The sequence below is a fragment of the Coturnix japonica genome, chromosome 2 (assembly GCF_001577835.2).
Source record: "Coturnix japonica isolate 7356 chromosome 2, Coturnix japonica 2.1, whole genome shotgun sequence".
Taxonomy (NCBI): Eukaryota; Metazoa; Chordata; class Aves; order Galliformes; family Phasianidae; genus Coturnix; species Coturnix japonica.
Genome location: NC_029517.1, coordinates 33686630 through 33706922, shown reverse-complemented (window position 1 = coordinate 33706922; position 20293 = coordinate 33686630). Strand labels below are relative to the sequence as shown.

Here is a 20293-nt window from a genome sequence, read left to right as displayed (position 1 = left end):
TCTGCTTCATGCAGCTTTCTTGCATGTAAAACAATTGTGGTTTTCTGATTAATTCTGAAAAGGGGCTAGTTGGTAATCCCATGTGTGTTTTCAGCAACAGCTGAATAATGAGACTAGAGGGAAAGTAACAAGAGAAGATTGTATTTTATTCCAGACATTTTACATATCTGAGGCACTATCTCTCCAAGTTGGGAATTGTATAAGAGATGGAAGTCTCAGTGCTAATTAGGACTCTTTTCCCCCGTTAAGAATGTTTTAGGCTTAGTCCTTTCTGCCAGCTAATGCCTAATTTTACAGTACAGCATGCAATATTATTCTTTAGAAATTATATTCTTTACATGCTAGAAACACAACATTCTTTACAAAACTGCTTTTGTGTACTTAAAATTCTTACATCTTATTTATGATAGTGGATTGGAAAAGCAAGAAAAATAACAATAGTGTGAAGACAGCCCCTACAGACTCAGACGTAATCTAGAAAGTCAATAAAATCTGTTAAATTAAAAATATATTGCTATGTAAAGAACATAAAATAGTTGTGTAATATTAAAATTACTAACTAAATATCAGTACACCTTTCTTGGAATGAAACTGTGAGATTTACACACAGGACTGACAAAAAGCCACTAGAAAGCCCATTATCTAGTCCAGAGGAAAGCAGCTTTCAGATTGTGTTTTCTCTTTGTGCATGAAAATAAACATTAGCCCTGGTATATGATCAGTTATAGTATGATTAGCTTCATTCGCAGTGCTGGGACCTAAGACTCAGATTGACCCCATTATTTTACAATGGAGAAAGCCTCTTTTAGCTTTGAAGTTCTGCCTTTATATCTTTTCTATGTAAATTTTGAGCTTCTGAGAATAAAGTTCATAAAAATACAGGTGTAAAAATATTCCTTGTGACTTGAGTTCTAACATTGTGATGGGATTAGATTAAGTTTGTACAATCCTGATTCTCATTAGGAGCCCTGTCAGAAAGCTGGATTCATGTTGTGCCATTTTCTATTCTCATTACCGTTTTTGTCACAAGAATGAAATTTTTCATCTGTCATACAGGCTGGAAAAGACAGCAGCCTGCAAGTGTATTACAATAACCTTTCCAACATTTTGTGGTTTGACAGGCTGTGCCTTTCTGCTTTGTTCTCTTTAATGGTTTTTCAATCCATGTGAGGAGAGAGAAGGGATGAATGTCCATCTTGAGGTGTAGCACATGATTAATATTGTTGCCTGTATCCAGAGGACTGTGACTTTCCAAATTGAACCTGTTGCAAAAAGAATAACTGATATCAATACATTGCTAATGTAAACAGGGTCACTTTCTACTAACTACTCTGTAGCCCAAGAATCTGAGAGGAAGATAAGAAGCTAAAAAATTAAGGTATCTAATTTATACCTGTTTGAACAAATTAATGATTGCTTTAGCCAACTATTAGTAAATGTCCCAGGGTTCTCAAGTAAAACAAAGATGATCAGCTGTCAAAGTTTTTATGGTACTCAGCCTAACACTTCCTGTTCCCAGTTTCTTCTAATTACCATGGTTTATGCCCTGAAAATCATCCTATTTTATCAAATTCCTATCCTTCTTTGTTTATCAGTAGGCCAAAGAAATATAACTCTCCCCTTAATTATTTCTCACGCGGTCTGTGATGAAAATTTCAACAAAGGGTTTTTAAATAAATATCCTTCACTTTTATGTCTCATATTTGTAATATACCCCGACCTTCTCTATTTAAGAGAGAAAATAATTCATGATTCTGTATTTATGATCTCCTTGTGATATCTTGATCAAACTAACTGCATGATGAGAGTATGAAATAGTACTGCTTCTGCAAGGGCGCACTAGCAGGAAGATACCAGAATGCTGTATTTTGAAGTTAATAATTTTTTGGCTAAGTAAGTAAGCTGCTAAAGTGCATACATACCCAAAGCTCTCAGATGTAGCCATGAGTGGTGATACATGAACAGTGATCTTGCCAGAACTGGACAGAAATCACAATGTGTGACTCCTTTGGATAAACTAAATCATAATACTGGTCTGTTGCTCCCTTTATGCTCGGGAATGTAGTATTTTAACTGGCTGATACTTCCTAAATGGTTTATTTCATCCACAATCCCCTGTATAAACGTGCCACATCATACAAGACATTAAGCAAAGGTCACCAGCCTTTGTAAGTTTTGCAGCATGTCAAGCCTGTTTGTTTAACTAATCTTTTGTGATTACATTGTGGGCTCTTGCAAATAAACTGAATTTTATTGCATTTAAATGTAGCAGCTGTACCCGCTTATTTGAATAACTGTCTAACACTGATTCTATGGCAAATGTGAAAATATGGAAAGTTCTCCATTGTGCTAAATTCTTTCCTCTAAGGGCCTTAGCAGAGAGGTTATTAAACTTGTCTCTCACTTCTCCTAAATGTTACAGGACTGCATCTTCACATGAAGACATCGGGAGCACAAAGTTCAACTAAATCCTTGGAGACTCCATCACAAATTTAGTCTATTTCACCATGACCTTACATCAGTGAGCCCTTGAACTTTGCCTGCTAGCAAGTAAGACCCCTCTCAAGCTCTCTGTTATTCTTTCACAGAGTACTTAGCTTCACCAATGGAGACTTTTTTTTCCTTCTCTTACTTAATGGAAGACTGGCTTCTCTACTTAGCTATGTCAAAGGCTTGCAGCATTGTAAGTTTTTGTCCATCCTCTTCACATAGGAAAAATAAGTCAATTCAATTTACTTTTTTTTTTTTTTTTTTTTTTTAATAGTTGTGATCATCCTAGTAAACTACATCCTTGCATTTACTCTACCATAAAACCAACAAAAAGAACATCAGTTAATAGTAAAATGTCATTCCAGGATTAAAACCAATTAACACCACCTACTTGTTTGCTTTAAAGTCAGACTCGATTGCTCTTGTAATGTGCATTATTTACTCTTTAGTGTGTCTAATTTAAAGCAATATGTTGCATACAGAGTAATGTGCTTGAAACAAGTAATTATACAGATCCATTTTGTTATATAAGACCTTTTAATATCCCTTATGCTTTGTTTACTTTGAAAGTATTGTGTATGAAACATGCAATGAAGGCTGGTTCCATTGAAGTCAATGAGATTATACCAGGAATGACTTCTGGTTTATTTTACTTTCAGATACTCTTCAACTATTAGTCTTTTATTCTTCTTCATTAGTAAATGGAATGGTCTCTTGAAGGTTCTTAATCATTACATTCTTAAAAGTAAGAAATCAGGCAAAGGTGGCAGGAGACCTGTTTGGATAAGTATGGTCACAGGAAAACTCAAGAATAAAGTACAGAATATGGCAGAGGGGTCTGGTCTTGGGAGAAATGCAGGAAAATTGTTAGGCTATGCAGGAATGTGATGAAGGCGGCTAAGGCTCATTTGGAATCAAATCTGATTCATTTAGTCTGGGTAAAAGGAGGCTGACGGGAGAATTTATTGCTTTTGGGGTAGATGGTGTTGGAGTGAGAGTGAAATTTTTAGCTTTCCCAAACACTCCAAGTGTGGTATCAGACTGTCATGAATTGGTGCTACAGACTCAGATTTCCTATACTATTATCAAATTAATTCCTGATCATGTCCAACTGGTATGATTGATGGCATACTGATGCCTACTCTATAACAGTTGGGCCCATCCTTGCAGCTAGCTTCTGTACTTCAGAGAATCAGAAAGCAATAGAATTTCCTTCTTTAAATCCATCCATGAAAGCCTTTGACTTTCCTTGAGAATGTGTAGGAGAACAGTTTTGTATTCACATATATTCTTGGTAAGTAGACATGGTAGCTAATCAAAAATTTGTATGAGATAAGGATAACATAGAGCATGTGTCTATCCTAGCCAAAATATTTTTAAAAACTATTATATTTAACCATCTTAGAAATCACATTACTGCAGTTAAGAAAATAAAAATTAAAAATAATCCTGAACTCTTGTAGTATACAAGGTTACAAAAGTGCTGATTCTGCTTAATTGCTTTCCCTGATGAATCTTTATTTGTCAGGATTCATAAATTTTGTGTCTATATTAAACCATTGCTAAGAGTCTGCATTACTGATTTTGCCTTAATTGAGACTGTAGCTACTGTATTAAGGACATATTGGGTTTCACCTTTTGCACCTTTTAATTCTCAGATCCAAACGTTATCACCTAACTTGAACTTCATGGAAAACACTAGAGCAGAATCAGTTTCTCTAAGAATGTAACTCCTGATTTCTTGAAATTATCCTGCATGCTATTTCAGAGGTACAGTGAACTCCTAATTAGGTAAGGAATACACCATTCTCTTAGATTTTCTAGGTAATATAAACTAGTAATATATCTTACATTTCATAAAATACTCTTAAACTCTGCAAGGCTTATACCAGGATTTATAAAACCCTGTATGGATCATGCACCATCACCATTTGTGACAGTTGTTTCTGACAGTGTTATCTAAAGATCTTTAATGACTGGCAGGCGATTGGTTTCTGTCTTGGTTAATTATTTGTTGTTGGAGATTTTCAAGTCAGGAAAACAAGGTGTATCTGTCAACACACTTTCATATTTCTGAAAAATAAGGAGTTTTCTAACAGCTTGTTTTTTTGTTCTAGTATGTTTTGATTTTCCTTTCTCTTTCCTAATGAAGGGCAGAGTTTGACAAATTATATAACTTAAGTTCACATGGGCTTGTGAAAGAAAGAAATATTTTCGTAATTCCCCTCCATTTAAATCAAGGATTCATGCTATTCCATCTAAGGAGAAATACTGTTCTGGAAGCAGGCTGTTGTTTTTCTTTTTGATTCAGGTCTGTGTTCCCCAAGACGTAGGCCATTTATTTCTCCACTCTAAAATTCTTTTAGAAGAACAGAATACAAAAATGGTTAATCCTTTAATTTTTATCCTTTCAAAATGAAAATGATCCTGTGTTGCCAGGGTGTAGAGGACAAATGCAGCAGTGTGGAGGGAGTGAACTTCCTTTTAACCACACCATGAAGTGTTTTGCAAATGGTGGGTCTAAACTTTGCAGAAGGCAAGTTGGTGTGAGCTCTGCTGGCTGGACAGAGGGAAAGATATGAGGATATGAGGAGCAGGGAATATCTGAAGAATCAGGATGGAAGGAGAGAGAATTGTAAACGAAATTATGTTTGAGATTTTAGAAAAAATCTAATCTCACTGCCGTTGCAAAGTTTCCACAGTCGCAGGAACATCATATTTTCATTCAACATCTGACACGCTCATGCCCGAATCCTCATGTTTCTTGTGATGTGCTATACTAACTCAGGTAGTCTCACTGATTTGGGCACTGATTATAGCTGCAGAAGATATTTATTTGCTATTTATTCCACCTTTTTTTTTTTTCCCTTTTTTTTTTCTTTTTTTTTCTTTTTTAATTGTTTCACTCTTTTGTGATAGCTATAATATTGAAACAAATGCGATAAAACTGAGGACTAGGTTATTTTTAATACCTAGCTCAGGGATTACAGCTGTTAACCGGCTTGTTAAAAATGGCATTTGATGGACTCCCAGGATATTTCTTTGTTAAAACTTGTTTTGAATCAGCTACTGAGGATGTTGTGGAACAACCCTTTCAAAAACAGCTAGTACATGCTCAATTAGCATGAGCAATCTGTTACTTACATATATTTAGTATAACAATTTAATGTTAGGATTGCTACAATGAATACAAGAAAAGTTAACAATTCATTTATCCGTTGTTTACTCAAGAACTTAAGAAGTCCATTTAAATTTTGTTCTACTGTCTGCCTTTGTGCTAATAAATAGCAGAGTAGGAGAAAGGTAAAATTAGTCCTTAAACAATTCAGCAAAAAATTTGTGTCATTTAAAACTAGGTGAAATCTTGCTATAACTCCAAATCTTTGGGAGGAAAGATATTCTTTGGTTGGTGTAACATGACAGCAGTTTTCATATAGATAAAAGAGCAACTGTTAAAATCCATCACAAGGGGAAAAAAAATTATGGTGTAATATGTCTGATTGTCAGAATATATGAGCCAAGGCGTAATAATCATAGCTAAGAAATGGCTCAAATTCTTAGGGGTGATGTTTCTAAATAGTAAAAAGTAGATGTTCATTTTGAATAGACAGAAGCCGTCATTGAAGGAATTCTTTTTGCTGTCTTCTGATCAACAGAGCATGCCAGTCTTGAATTAGATAAGTACTGATGGTTAATTAAGAGAGCTTTTTAAGGTAGAGCTCATTTGTGGCTATTTTGGGAGCCATAGTATTCCCAGAAATATAATGCATACATGTTAAGTGTGATATCAGCTTAGTTTTATTTAATTAAGCAACTGCTGTTAAAAATAAGATATATATATATTTGTAAGAAAATGCCAAAAGCCTTTAGCTTCAAGAATATAAAAAGGACTTCTTTGAACAGTGGCCTCAGCAAGAAGTCTCTTCCTTCTGTATTTTAGAATTATATTTCAAAGATGCTACAAATCTTGTATCAATAAACTTGTCAACAGCTGTAGTTCCTCCTCAGAGAGAAAAAGTAATGTCTGGGATATTTAACATTGCTTAACTTTAAGTTCAAATAAATGCTTTTAACTATTCAAGAGAATAAACTGGCTTTTAAGGTTATAGAACTATGAAATTAAGTACAAATCTTTGTTTCCTGTAACTTTCTTGGTCTCTGTGACTCCTACATTTGTAGAACAGTTTGCACATAAATGCTAGACATCTACTGGAATTAAGAAAATACTATTCTGTTGTTTGAGATGGGAAAAAGGATTCCTTGTCACAAATTAGTTGGTCATGAGGCCCTGTGTAAGTGCAGGATGCTCCCTACTGCTGTATATGCTTACTGTCAATATTCATCCACACTGCAATTTCCATTTCAATTCCAGACCTCGAAATTGCTATGCTCTTGTATAATACACTCCTAACACTAAATCATACTACCTACTGATGTTTAGTGACCTGAATGAAATTGTTTCGATGTAATTGACTGGCATGCTTTGTGTATAGGAATAACTCTGCTCAGCAAAGCTAAATTATGTTTTTAAGTCATGGAGGAAAAAAAAAAAAAAAAAGGTTTATCTATTTTGATCTTGAAAAAAAATGTGGACCCATCATTTTCATCCACATTAGGCAAAGTACATTGTAGGTGGGGGGATGGGGAGGAAGAATATAACCATAAAAGATGTTGCTCCAGAATTCTCTCAACTCATCCTCCCCCCTTTTGTATTATAAACCATATCTTATCCCCTAGTGATATTCTTCTCTGATCAGTGCTGTGCTGCTCTCACTTGGGAATACAGCATCAGCTCCCTGATGGAAGTAGGTTAGGCGTGAATGCTAAAAGGAAATGCAGAATACATTAGTAGAAACATGCAAGGTAGACGTGAGTGCATTAAAAGCATATATTATGTAGTAGACTTATTGCTTAGAGGTAAAAAAATAGAGAGAGAGAGAGAGAAAAAAAAAGGGGGGGGAGGTGGGGGGCATTTAAATTGTGTTTGGAAATATTTATTAGATTAGATTAAATGCTCTTTGTATGATGTGTCTTCTTATTCTACATCTGTCTTCTCAGTGTCACTGAATCCCACTGCAGACATAACAAAGTGTTTCATCTTCATCTGAAGAAAAATAATTAGTTGTTAACACTCTCAGTTCTGGGAGGATGTACATATTACCTGACCAGGGGAAAGACACCAGAGTAAAGAAAGCTGGTGAAGCTATGTCACAGTTTTAAAGAACTTACTCAGGTACTAGCATATTGGCATCTAATTTGGGAACTAGCTAACAGGTTTTGTTAATGGTTCTCTCTGACAGAGTGCTGCTAGCGCTCCCTTTTCCTTATGCCTTGCCAGAGCTGGTTCTTTGATTGCTGCTGTCCCATCACTTGTTAGGAAACAGCAGGATAGAGGAAAGTGGCTGCATTTTAGTCCGAGCCTCAATTCCTACTTTCACTGAGAGATCTTTTTCTGGAAGATAGTTTCCAACTCCGATTATTAAAGTGATATCCCTCTCTTGCATGACTGTCTCTTTTCCTGTATGGCTTACCAGACAGATCAGTTTGCTTTGTGTTCAGAGGCACAGAAACTTATGAGTGATAACCACATGTGTCTGAATAAAGGGGCAAATCACTAATCTTCCTTTCTCACTATGATACATTCACCTTCTGTCTTCACCAGCAGTGAAAGGCCTGACAGATTCCTCATAGAGTTTTTCAGGATAATTTATTTGTCCTCTGGAAAGGATCTCACGTCTGTCTAAAATGTGTGTTTTGATAATTGAGTCAGCTCCTGCAGAAAGTCACGAAGCTTTTACTGAGGAATTCAGTAATCACATCACTTAAGTCTTTTTGGCTGTGAGTAAGTCCCTGCTTGCTGTGTCACCTCAGATTTTCATCACCACTGAGGAGAAGCCATGAACCTCTTTGGGACCTGACTGCCCTGACTGGCCTAATTGCCACGCGGCTAAATGTTAGTTCTCCTGACCCGGACCCTTGATGTTTGTATCATTTCACTTCATTTCAGCAGGAAAACATAAAACAGTGTATACTGCTTGATGTAGTTTATGGACAAAATTCTGTCTTCTGAACCAGTGTAAGAAGTGCCACATGAATATGAATATATTCATATGAAGTTCACATATTTTTAGCACAAAGTCACAACTGTTGTGATTTCCTTTGTCTTCACTCTCCTTCCTATCTCTGGGTAGATTTTATTGTGCTTTAATGTTCTGATTTGTGGTTTGTGGGGGATTTAGGCAGAGGGAGGCTTCTGTGTCCCATAATTGTAGCTTCAGGTACTCCTGATCAACCTGAGCAATACCTTGAATGCATTAGCATTTATTTTTGTTCCTCAAGTTGGAGCTAAGGAAAATAATTAAAAACAAAAAAAAAACAAAAAAAAAATCAACAACTGCTGTGAAAATGAGCATCAGACACCTGACAAAACTGCTTCGGAGAGGGTATAAAGGGATTTTGTTTAATTTATTTCTTTGTCATAACATTTTTTTTTCTACAAGATCACTACAAACAATTATTCATTTCTCATTAACATTTGTTAGCATGTATTTTTAGGTTCTTGATTCTTCTGTTACACTCTGTAACATTCCAAATGAACTCTGTGCCATTCCAAAACAAATTTTACATTATGATATATCTTTAATCACAACTATTACTCTAAGGGAATTACCCCGTGGCAAAACTTCCCCTCCACTTTTGTACTCCTCTCTTCTCTACCACCTTCATTCCTATTTCCTGGAAGCTACTAGCATAAAATTGTTTGGATCATTTTCACTAGGATTCTTAAATCTTGCTTTTCCTGAAGAAAATGCCACCAGGAGTTCATTCAGGGATGCCTGATACTAAAGGAACCCAGGGGATCTGCTCAGTCTGTGTTTGTGCTCTACACTAGGCTGAGAGCAAGTTACCCAGAGAAGCAGTGGATGCCCCATCCCTAGAGGTGTTCAAGTCCTAGTTGGATGGGGCCCTGGGCAGCCTGATTCTGTGGGTGGCATCCTTGCCCACAGCAGGGGGGCTGGAACTGGTTGAGTTTTAGGATCCCTTCCAACTTAAGCCATTCTGTGAGAAGTACTGCCTGCTGAAGAGAAAATGGTGTTTGCTACAGCTTGTTGATGTGCAGAGGTATTGACTAAAATGCTGTCATGCAGTATCTTAATACAAACTGATTAACTTAAAGCCTCTGGAAAGATACCCTGTAGTAGATATCAATAAAAACCACAATTTAATTTAGTCTGTTCAACAACTATCCTTTTTAATCACCAGTACCATCCTTCCAAAGAGTACTTGCAGGTTTTCGCCAGTCCCTGACTGTTATGTTATGTGTACCACGTAGGTTCTTTAAAAGTAACCTTAATTGTTTTTGCAGGTGGCTTGTACCTTTTTTAATTACTCCCTTAAATTTTGGTAATATGGAATTGGTGATATTTTTCCAGCCACTTTTTGATGGCTGGAATATGAATGCCATACATATTCCTTAAAATATGAGAGAATGATCTGTTTTGTGTCTCTTGTGGGTTTCTTTCTATGATTTTAAGCACACAAGTGTGCAAAAAATCCAAAACTCAGGGAGGAAAGATGATTCCGGTGAGACGTGTCAGGCTGTGATATGTTAGCTGAAATAGGCCTGAGTCGCTCAGAACTGTTTTTCTCTTTTTTTAGCCCCACCTCCCTTCAGAACAGAAGGTGTACTTGAGGATTCTGGTAACTAAAGCCTTGCAAGCAATGAAATTTGTAAGGACTCTGGGTCAGCGAGCCTTTCTGTAAATACCTCATTATACTTTCCTTACTGCTAAAGTTAAAGGGGCTAGTTTGGTCTGTAAGTTTGTGTTTATCTGTACAGTCCATGATTGTCTTTGCAGTTTAATCTCCTCTTAAATTTAACTAGATAGAAAGTCTGAATTTGTACTGTTTTTCTCCAGTAATGTGTTTGTCCCCTAGACTGCCTCTTCAGTGATGTTTTTAGTATGATATTTTCTAGGCTTCTTGGTGAAAGTGTAGACAGCTTACACTCCTGAGTTCTGACATGGAATCATCTTTTTTATTTATTCACATTTTCACAGTATTTCTTTTGCTGTGTCAGTAATTGCCACTTTTCTCTTTCACTCTAAAATGACTATATATACAAAAGAAAAAACTGCATTTTCCTCATCCAGTCTAGCCTTCCCAGCTCTCATATAAGCTGTTCTGTGCTGTGATCTTCTAGTTTTATTAATGCTTGTTTCTTAACCCTAAAATTAATGTACTTCTTGTTTCATTTGACTGCTTTACTGTTGCTTTACTGGTCAAAGGAAAAAATGTCTCTCTTGTATCCTTTAGCGGATGTGACTTCAACAGTTGCCTAGCCCTGTAAAATGCAAACATACACATCAATTAGGAATTCACATGTCCCAGAGAAAAGTAGGACACGCTCCTTCTTTTCCACAGATAGGTTTCTCAAAAAATTTAATTGACAATATATTATTACTCAGATGAAGCCTTCAGTCCTATGGATGTGCAGTTTCAGTGCCCTCTAATATAAAGATATTAACAGTTAGTTTTCACCAGAATAATTACATTTTCATCTTTTTTGTTTGACTGTTTGTTCATTTGTTTTTTGTTTTTTTAGGTTCCTTCTCCGTTTTCTGCCTTTCATTCAAAGGAAAATTAATATTCTACTGTGATATGTCCCTTGCTTTTTGTACTGCATCCTTCACATACTGTAGTTGATAAACTGATGTTTCATCCTGAACTGTGGTCAATTAGCACATGAAAACATTCAGCTTGCCACAGTTGGACACCTACCAATAAACAGTTCAAAGCTGTTTTTCCTGGTTCCTGTGCATAAAATCAAATCATAAGCATAATAGTTTTTGTGTATGTTGTTCACTACTTCCAACTGGTGGATTTACTTCATTGTCCAACTGCTTTTTGACAGACATCCATTTAAGCCAGGGAGACTGTTGCTAATAGATTTCACAGAGACAAAACCAGCTGTACAGCTTGCCTTTATCAGAAACCTATTTTCTGCTTTTGCACTGTTGACTTCTCTGGTAGAAATACTGAGCCATGGAGATCCACTTTTGCATTCAGTTTTTAATTGTGTACCTGTAAAAATGCAAATGTTTCTTTTCACCCACAAGTCATTCTGTTAATCTTGATTAATAAATTTCCACGTGCAAGTGCACTGATATTTACAAGAATTGCACTGTATACACTTTTCAACCTACTTTAATTTACCTCTATCTTGGATGATATTGAGACATATATAGCATGATTTTTGTCTTAAGGAAAAATGTTTTGGAATGGCACTTACGTGTACAGGGTGTAACAGAGCAGTGGGAAACCTAAAAATACATGCTTGGGATAAACATTAAAGAGAAATGAATGATTGCTTGGACTGATCTTGAGGGAAAAAATATATGGCAAAGAATTAAATTAAACAATGTTTCTTTATCCTCTCTTGTTAGTATTTTTGTATGATGTCAAGTTCCTTTTAATATTTAAGATGATCTTATTCTGTTCAGATGGAAATAACTAAGGACAGAGAAAAGGCTGATTAAAGGCAAAATGATTTCCAAAATGTCAGGCAATGAGGATTACTTAAAGGCAATAATGAATTAAAATAGTTTTCTATATCCTAATATTCTGCACCAAAATCTTTACCTGCACTGAGTGGGGAAAAATAAATAAATAAAAGAAAATAAAATGCTGTGTGGAAAAACAAATGTAAAAATATGATTTACAGGAAATAACAACCTTCTGAATTACTGCTTAACTTCTTTTCTTCCCCAAAAGCTGGAATTAAAAAGTAGGTCAACAAGCCTGTTTAAATAGCTTATTCCACACTGTGGTTTAAATTAGTGTTAGTGACAAGTATATGAAGTGCTGTGTATTTTTTTTCTTTTATAGCATACTGGTTAAATATAGAATTTTTCAAAGCGGCTGTTTTATAAATGCCTCCAGACAAATCCTCAGATCTTTCAGTCAGTGGACTTTGTTGTTTTATATATCTATATAGCATGTTGGCATTGTATTTGTAAACCAGGTGTTTGATCTGCACATGCAATTAGATTAATGAGCAGTAATGTCATAGTGGTGGAGCCTCTTTAGTTAAGGAACTATGGTTCCAGCTCAAAGGGTAACATGTTTATGTGCTCTGGGCATGTGACTCTGACTCCTAGCTTTGTCTAGGAATCCCTCCAGAATGGTGATTTTAATCTAGGGACAGGTTGAAACCTTTAAGTATCATTGAACAGAACTGCCCTTGTAATATTATTTAGTAATGATAGGTCAGGCAGTTTCAATCAGACAAATGGCCTGAGATGAAAGAGCAATTATAGTCAAAATGGTTTTTGCAGAAGCTCTGTTCCTGCTTCAAAAGCCATTCTTTGGCCTACAATCTCCCTCCCTGCCACTTGAGAATTGCCAGAAACAATTCTGGCCCTTCAATTCAGAGGCACCTAAAGCCAAGGTGAGGGGAGAGGCTTCCAGCTCAGCTAGAAATCTTTCTTTTCCTTCTGCTTTTGTTGCTGTGCAGCAGAGGTTTCTTGTCTGTGCTCTGACTGCAAATATACCAGTGGAGCTGAGTGAATAATGAGAAAATCTACTCACTAATGTTTTGACAATTGCTAAGTAGAGTTTTGCTTAGATCATGTTTCCACCTATTTTATCTACTGCAGGGCTTTTTGTGAAAATCTGTGGGAGTGAAGTGTTTGCTCAAAAGAATACTTGCAGGGAACTATTTCTGTACTGTATTCATGATTAATTTATTCAAAAAACAGTTTGGTTTTTTTTCTCGCTGTAGAAGTAGCTGATTAATGATTACGTCATAAATGTGGAAACAGAAACAGAGAATAAATCAGTGTGTAATATTGGAGCTAATTCCTTTTCGGAGCTCTACATAATTCAGCTGCAGCAGCACATCTTCGGTAGCTTTTTTTGTACCCTGTTCTCCCAACAGTGATATCCATGTCACAGTATCCCTCCTGCCCTGCTCTTGTTGTATACCATTCTATTTTATGCAGGTTCTCATTCTGCCTTCATTGTGAAGTTTATGAGTACCTGGCAAGTGTACAATACGTGAGGTGATTAACATCTGTCATACTTGGCTTGTTCCTTCCTTGTATGAAGAATTAGATACTTAGTAGGAGTGCTTTGTTTTGATGTGACTGTTTTGTTTATGGGAAACAAGATAGAAGAAGGGTGATTTGCATTTGGGCTGAGAATTGATGCAATTTAGAATTGTCATTGATTCCTTTGGGAATCTGTTTCAGAGCCTTCCTGGCAAAGTCCCATGTTTTAAGCCTGTTAGCTTTCTGATACATTTTTGTACCTGCATACTCTAACATAACTTCTTTGCCACATTTCCAGCCTCACTTTTCTCCTTCTCTCAGAACTGCATCCTAATTGGAATGGATGTTTGGAAATCCCGAGAAACTGAAGCACAAAAAGAGCTGCTAATGATGAAGTGACAAAGCACTTTCCCCCTAGTTACTCTTTCCTTTTTTTTTTTCCCCTAATGTTGTTGGAGAGGCTTCTCATTTGTTCTCTGAAAGCTAAGACACTGACAAAGCTAAGTGAACAATCAGGGAAATAACTCCTCCTTATTTTCTAAGCCATCTATTGACTGTGGTAAATTCTGTACTAAGTGCTGTCCAGTCAGGGCTGCAGTATAACTTGTTTGTAAATTACTTGCTCTATAGTAATCTCTATGCTCTAGCAAATAGTCCATCTGTATATCTGGAAAAGCACTTAAACCCATGCTTATGTTCCTATGTCTGTGGTAGACTGAAGCATGCATTTAAAGTAAGCAAACAATTTAGCATAATCTGGAACCATTTTCTGTCTTGGACCTGTACTGCAAATGTCCCTCAATAGAAACCTTCACATAATAGTTTGTTTTTTCCTTTTTATATGAATATCACTATAAGTTAGGTACAATATGGCAGGGCTATATAATGTCACAACCAGTTACTAAAATAAAAAGTCATTTGAAAATACATCTCGCGAAATAAATTGGTCTGGCAATGCTTCAAAAATTGCTGCAAGAAACTTAAGGTATTACCTCTCTGAAGACTGTTCATAAGATACGATGTTATCTTGAAAGGTTATTTAAATTCAAAGAGCCCTGCAAGAAGTAATTAAGTTTTAAGACTATTTTAAGAGTAGAGATCTTTAAAAGCTGCAGGAATAAGCCTTTATTTGAAACAGTATCAATTCTTATTAAATTTGATGAATCTGAAGGATATTTCAGGGATATCTTCTGGTTAGTGTTCGAAAGAGGGACTTTTCTAAGATGCTCTTAGAATTTACTGCCACAGGAATATTGACAAATTACTCTGTCTCAACAATAAAAGACTACTTATTCATGGGCTGAAGATGAATTTCCTGTTTGCTTGTGCAAGAAAGCAGAAAGCTGACAAGTGAGAAAACCTAAAAGGAACAAATTCCGTATTACATTGTAAAAAATGACAACAAACCCCTACCATTCTGGTCCTGCAGTGACCTCATCATGACTGAATGACTAAGACTGAAAACCTGATGATACACCAGAAAACTGGATTAAAATTAGAATAGTATTTTAATTTGAAATTGAAAAAATGATTGCCAATTGTAACAGTGGCAAAGTGTTCTGTGTAAGGTACACTTGCTTAAAACATGGTTTTGTATGAAGGCTATATATCAAACTAATTTTAACTGAATGTAAATAGGTGTATTAGTGAATAAATTTGATACACATTTGTGTATCAGACACCATAGAACCTGGATATAACCACAAATATATATTATGTATTTATTATCATTTATTACTACTATATATATTAATTAAAATGCATTACATTTTCCATGGTGAAGAGGTAGTGACTTGCGGAATCAAACTCTATAATCCAGAGATGGGTTATAAAGCAGGTATGTTTATTCCAGCGTTGCGCAGCGCCGGGTGCAAGGGGGATAGCTCCTCCAAACTTGCACACCGTAAAGAGAAAAGTGTGTTACAGATATAGGTTAAGCTAATACAAATCAATAGTCTCCTCCCTCAGTTTGATTACATTTCATTACATTCCCTATGGCCCCGTTCCCGCGAACCCATTCCCTCATCCCCTGACCCCATTCCCCGCGACCCTTGCCGATGTTTTGGGGTGAAATTCTTCTTCTGTTTTCTTCTTGGAGTTATCTGCTGTTATTGTTCTCCCATGTCGGCATCATCTTGCCCGGGGGGGATCTAATCCTTCTTGTCAGAGGTCTCCGGACAGTTTCTTCTTATCTTTATTGCCCTCTTCTCTGGCTTTATTTTGACTAAGTGTCTGTAATTCCCCCTTTCCCTGCACTTTTAAATGTACAGTTACCCTTTGTCTTGGTTTCTGTGAAGTTCCCCTTTCCCTTTCTATAGCAAAGTGTTACCTTACCACCATTTTGAGGCTTTGCTCACTCTTCAATTCCCCCCTTTTCTTTAATCTAGCAGGCTTTTACCTGCTAGATTCTTAATGGGTCTCAAAATAGGCTCCGCTCTCTACCTTGTCTCAGCTCATGTCTCTTCCAAACCTCGTATTCCCTTCCAGTACCTTGGTACAGACACAAAAGACATCTTATAACAACACAAGTAAAACACACCAAGAGTAGCAAGGTGATGCAGGCTAAGAAAAGCTGTTTTAGTCATCCTAAATTTGGCAACTAGTAAGTTTATCCCATGATCCAGAGAAAACTATTCCCCAATCGGTGTTATCCCTGCCTACTCCATGTTGCAATGCATCTTTGGATAAACAGGATATCTCCTTTTGGATTGTCCATCAAGCATCTGCAGCAGCATCCTCAATTGTTTCTAAGGTTACAGAAATTTTCATACAGTGGTACCCCCCTTTTCTTGGGAGTTCTGTGAACTCAATTTGCCGTTGTTGCCCTGGAAGGCCCTCTCCCATGAGGCCCACTTGTGCCCTGTTCCTGGTACTGGGACTGTACTTTGTAGTGTTGGTTTGCTCAATATATTCTCTTATCTTCCCTTATAACCAATTTCCATAAAATACTAAAGGGCATAATAATGTGTCCATTTGGGCATGCACACATCTGTCAGCTTGCTCTCTTCCTTTCTAAATCATTAATTGGACTCCTGTTCTCTTTAGAATATTTTACAGGTTTTGACTTGGCTTCAGAGATTTTAAGTTTACCGTCTGGAATTGAAGCCCTCTTCAACTGCCTGTTCTGCCACCTGATCTATCATCTTATTTTCTGTTTCCTGTACAGTGTTACATTTCTGATGTCTTTTACAACATATAATAACCATTGGTAGATTTAAATCAGGCTGTTTTTCTTGTGTGTGAGCAATCCTTGCTCTTTTCAGATGGTACTATGAGCGTGTGGCACATATTTAGCATCTGTCCATATGATTAAAGCTCTTGTCAAGGCAGTTATTTCAGCCTTCTGAGGGGAAGTCCCCACAGCTGGTGGTTGTGCTTCGATTACCTGGTCAGTAGCAGTTACTGCATGTCCTGCCTTACAGTCTCCTTGTCTCACAAAACTGCAGCTGTCGGGAAACCAGGAACTTCTGCATCTTCTAAGGGTTCGTCCTTCAGCTCCGACCGACTGGATGTAATGTGCAGCATCAGTTGTTTCAAAGCAGTGATGTCATCCTGGTTCTCCACCAGGGGAGTTCCGCTAAGGAAAGATACTGGGTTGACAATATTAGTCCACTGTTATTTCTACATCATCTTGCTCCACTAGATGGCTATATTTCAGAAATCTTTGGGGTGAGAGCCAATGAACTAATGTCCCCCTTTTGCCTCCAATACAGTAAACACTGTATGAGATATTAAAACTGGTATCCTTTGGCCCAGTGTAGATTTATGGGCTTCTTGAATATTGAGCACTAGTGCAGCCACTGCCCTCAGGCACCCTGGCCATCCCTTACTCACTTCAAGCTGTTTCAAGTTTACCATCAGTCCGTAGCTGTGTATCCATGGTCGGCACCCTCCTGTCATTCCTGGGAACGTTATGGAGTTCCTTGGCAGTTTTGCAGCTCAGGCTTAGCAGATGGCTTCTTTCTTGGCAGTCCTTAAGGTTCAAAGTCCAGCTGTAATTTCTGAGTTATTTGTGCTTTCTGTAAACCAAGAAACTCAGCAAACTCTCAGTCTATTCTACACAGTCCTTTTGTTGCTGTGGCATCCACATGCTCCAGTAAAGTTCCACCCTAGGATGGAGATCCCAGGGTCTCAGGGCTCATGAGTTGACCAGTTCTCAATAAAGTCGAATTCAGCTGTTTCACAACCCTGGGTAACACTGTCCAGGTTAACTGAGACTCTTCTCCCCATATCAGGGCTTTCCTATTCAAAGGCAAATAACCTTAGGCTTCCTTTGGCCAAACCAGGCAGAAGAGACATCCCTCAAATCCAGAAGGTAAACTCAATCTTTTTGTTCCTTAACTTGGTTAATAAAGTGCACGGATTTGCCACCACTGAGTGTATCCATTCAACTATTCTAGTACTTGCCCTCCTTCTCTTCTATGTCATTCATTATACCAAACTAAAGCACTTGCTATCCGAAAATTTAGCAAATTGGCAAAATTGGAGTTTTGTACTTGGATTCCCATTCAATTAGTAATTCAAACTCAAAAAATTATCTATTATTTCTTTTGTCCTTCTACAGTCACATATCCTCAAAGGGCACCACTTTACCCTGAGTGGGTGAGCTCTTGCTTTTAACTTGTATTTAGGGCTTAATTTTTGGCCCTGATGCCCACACCCCCTAAGTGTGTCTTATTTGAGATTGCTGTGGCTCCTGGGGGTATAACATTGTTTTTCCCAGTTTGTGTTAATAGTCAGACTTACAATTCTTAATCAGCCAATATTGTTTGACCCTTAGCTCCAGTTTTATTAAATTTCTTGCCAGGGTAACCTGACAGGTACAAGAATTTCTGTATTCCCTACTTGTTTTCTTAGCTTATGTTTAATTAATCCAAAAAAGGAAACCTTTTCTTGTTGGGCAGTAGCATCTACTACTGTTACAAAACCATCTATGGGTAGTAAGAAGCACCCATATCCAGTCTATAGAATTAACACTGCGCCTCCTTAGCTGCAGTTTCATCGGTGTATCTGCTAGGGTTAACTTCCCAAGTTCTCATTGTTCAGTTCTGCAATCAGAGACAATTCCTTCTCACTCAGCTTGGTCGGATTTCTCTACCAGTGTCCCACTGCAGTTTGCACACTGCTTTCATTCCAGCGGGGCAGAGCCCTCCCTGGGCTCTTCAAGCCTCCCTCCCCCCCTTTCCTCGTGGGGGATCTTCTGGGTCCTATGGCCCTACTCTAGCACCACAACAGTAACAGCTGTTATTATTTTCAGTTTCCTGAACATCTCTGATTCTCAATCAGGTGTTTGTTTTGTTTTCTTCTTATTGTACACCTCTCTTCAGACCTGACATCCCTGTTTTTATCTTTGCCTTCCTCAACCTGTGTCCTTCCCAAACTTTCTCACTTTCCAAACTCTAATCATTACATTTCACCTCCTCTCCAGAGCCATCCAGTGCTGCCCAGATTTCAGATTTCCCAGATCTCTGCACATGAAGGCTATTCTCACTTCCAGTGCCCTGTCCTCTCCACCTTCCCCTTTGCTGTTTACAGCAGCAGTCTCTGACCCTGGCTCCCTCTCCCACTCTGAGAGTTCTGATTGCAGGGGAACGGTGCGGGGGGGTTGTTCTCATGCCAGCACAGATAAACTCACTTTCTCTTTAACCCTTTTTCCTCTGTACACTATTCCACTATTTGTACCCTCATTTACACTTCCACGTACCCTCAACAATACTTCCGTATGACATTAACAACTACACTTTCTTATACCAGCCAAACAGTTTGTCCCATTCCCTTCAAAACCCACAAATCAAACAACACAGTTCTTCAGTTTCCATAAACACCCTTACTACCTTATAACTTTCCCTTAGCAATCCATATCGTTCAGTTATAAACCTCTCGCCACAGAGCCAGCACTGACTGACCCACCTCCCTTACACCTCTTCGCAGGCAGAACACAGTATCACATAAATGGCTTGATACTCATTCCACACAGACATCCCTCTATATGTTCATTGTCCCTGTCCTCTAGCTTATACATCAACCACCACTGATTACAATATTTAATCAGGATTTTTTTCTTTTCGGCTCAGGGTTCCTCCTGGTTCCCCAGCGATATCTCGCCAATGTGCCAGTATACACCCCAGGGGTGAGCGCGCAGGGACCTCTTTGCTCTGTGATTTTCCCATCGTAACTTAATATAAACCACCGTATTCTTTTATAAGTAAAACCACTTCTGACACAACAGCATTGTTATGACTTATGACCACATACTTTACAACAACCAGTAATTAATAATACAAAATAAACACGTATTAAAACAAAGACAAACAAGTATTGGAGACAACTTTCGCTTCGTCCGTCCCCGGCCGTTTCCCTCGCGGGAGGACGGAACCGCGGGTCGGGACTCCGCACTCGCCCCGCAGCTGTGCTGCGTCTCACTCACACCACACTCACACGACAATTCAAACAGAATTACAATATATCATTTGTTAAGCTTAACCAAAGATGTTAAGAACACCGGTGCTAGTTGTTGACTTAGGTCACCTATATAGACAGCGCTGTACGATACCAATTATCCCAGGATTACCCAAATCACCCTGTACCAGAGAGCAGACAAGCTCTGCCCAATTAGCAATCACCTGAATGTGAGCAATAGCTCTTTTACCATGCGTACGACTTACTGGCCCCTTTGTAGGCACTCCCTAGGGAGTCCTAACCCAGCCGGCAACCTAACCTAACCCGTGAGCTCACATCCCTGGGGGGGAGCA

At 37.9% G+C, this 20293-nt stretch overlaps 1 long non-coding RNA gene across 1 annotated transcript; it reads left to right on the top strand.

Moving 5' to 3' along the window:
• Window positions 1-15329: 15329 nt before the first annotated feature.
• On the top strand, window positions 15330-19845 carry LOC116653044. Its single transcript, XR_004306452.1, has 2 exons — window positions 15330-15378; window positions 19616-19845. It is a non-coding gene; the product is annotated as an uncharacterized LOC116653044 (long non-coding RNA).
• Window positions 19846-20293: the final 448 nt, after the last annotated feature.